The sequence below is a fragment of the Dipteris shenzhenensis genome, chromosome 24 (assembly GCF_047967505.1).
Source record: "Dipteris shenzhenensis isolate YYH24624 ecotype China chromosome 24, Dip_SZ_1.0, whole genome shotgun sequence".
Taxonomy (NCBI): Eukaryota; Viridiplantae; Streptophyta; class Polypodiopsida; order Gleicheniales; family Dipteridaceae; genus Dipteris; species Dipteris shenzhenensis.
This window is the reverse complement of record NC_141619.1, coordinates 17,229,824-17,231,910: the sequence shown is the minus strand read 5'-3', so window position 1 is coordinate 17,231,910 and position 2,087 is coordinate 17,229,824. Positions and strand designations below refer to the sequence as shown.

Genomic DNA, 2,087 nt, shown 5'->3' with positions numbered 1-2,087 from the left:
AACTAGGAGGGAGCAAATGAGGTAGAAGAGGGGGCCAAAGAAAGGGAAGAGATCCATCTCTTGAACATTTGAGAGCTCCAAGGGATCCATTTGTCCTTGAAGAAATACAGAGCCAAGAAGGTCGGAATGCAATGGGTGATGAAATAGATACTTCTATGGGTCCCGACGAGGCATCTGAGCATATTGTTCCTTATGTTGTATGTCTAGAGATTGCACCTCCTAGAGAAGAGACAATACATGAGCATAGATTGTACTTAGATAAAGGAGAGGACATTTTGCAAAAGCCTAGAATGTTCAGTTGCTTTGAGTCCCCTCCCATTCCATTATGCCAGCTGATCCCATATGCATAAGTGAGGGGACTAAGAGATGATGTGTCTAGATTGAAGGCTACTCTTGGAAGAGAAGGGTATGTGCAAGAGAAAGGAGGGAGAAAGAAGCTTTTATAGTTTCATGCTAGACATCTACTAGACATGAGACATGTGTCTGAGGATATTATGCAAGAATGGGATCCCAATTGGAGAATTGTGAATGAAGAATATGAAGCATAGATATCAAGAAATTCATCAGAATCTTTCAAACAGAATGTTCTTTGTCTGGGAGTGAAACCATTGAATGGTTGCATGGCAATCTATGATAAGAGAGAGATACTCCCATACTAGAGAGAAACACTATAGAGTTTTGTGTACTATCATTGATCCAACAAGAGCTAGTGAAATAGCTTTTCTTTCTACCATGCAAAGAATGAACTTGTAAGTGCTTCAAAATTATCTTTCTTGTGTTTTCTCTTCTTTGGGTCTTTTGGCTTTAATAGGTTTTGACATGCATTTATATTTCAACATGAATACACATGCATTGGTGGTCACATCTGTCAGGGATGAGCTCCTTAATTGCTTGAATATTTGTTCTACTGATCATGAAAGCTACATGAAGGAACTTCCTAAGAAGGATAAGAAGTTAATATTTCAAATACAAAAAATATATACTAAGGGGAGTGAGCCTTGGTATCCTTTTAGCAGAAAATACCTTGGGAAGTTGATGTACAATGTAAGCTACATTTGTTTGGTTGATGCATCTTGTTAGTTGATCTATTTGTGGGGTGTCTTTACTCACATGTTTATTTTTTGGTTGATAGGTTCAGATATCCTAGTCATTAAACAAGAAGCTTGAGCAAGCAAAATTGACTTGTTCTATGGAAGAGCTTTGAAAGCTTGAGGAGAAGGAGCTTGGAGAGCTCATTGCTTGTTATGATGATAGGATAGGTAAGGTAATTCATTACTTCATGTGTATGAATAAAAATAGGCAAGATGATTTTCCATTCTATGTGTTTGAATGTGATCAATGATTCTTATGTCATAATTGTGTGATTTCTTCTTTCCCTTAGATGCTGAACATACTTGACCCAAAATTGGGGGATGAATGGAGGGCAAAAGTCCTATCTCTTGGGTGGGGACCCAACAACTTTGCCACATTGGATAAATTGAACATGCTAGCATTGTATGATGCCCCCATTCAAACAAAGATAGTATGGATGTCCTTACTAGTGGCAAGCAAGGAAACCAAGGCAGCTTATGGTCTTGCTCGAGGGCTCGAGGGGATCATGCATATGGAGTGTAAGTCTTTAATTGTTATTAAATTAATATGTCTTACATTCATTTTCTGTGTCTTGATGTTAAAATTCAAATTCTTGTTTTAGTTGGTTGCGAAGAGAAGCGCTTCTTGAAAAAATTGGTTAGAAGGGCCATGAGCTTCTTATTGATTTTCAAGATATCATGGGCACAGTGGTTATTCCTCCAAAGTGCTCTTTGTATGATTATTATGAGGAGGTCAACCTTGAGGCAATAAAATTTCTTTTTCCTTTGGAGTGCAAAGGGGAAAAGAGTGAAAAGAAGACCGCCTCAAAGAAAGTGGAATTGAAGGATATGGCAGCAAAGAGGCTTTGATATTGCTAATCTATCATTCAAAACCCTTTGTCACTGCTTCTCTTTTGATAGTAACATGGTCGTGAAAAAAAAACTTGGGCACAAGCTTTACATGTGATGCTAGAGAGGCATACTATGAGCTCCTTGAAGAGGATGTGATTGATGAGA

General features: G+C 38.2%; 1 pseudogene; it reads left to right on the top strand.

Moving 5' to 3' along the window:
- Positions 1–630: 630 nt before the first annotated feature.
- Positions 631–1,733, top strand: LOC147886296 (uncharacterized; annotated as a pseudogene).
- The last annotated feature ends 354 nt before the right edge of the window (positions 1,734–2,087 follow it).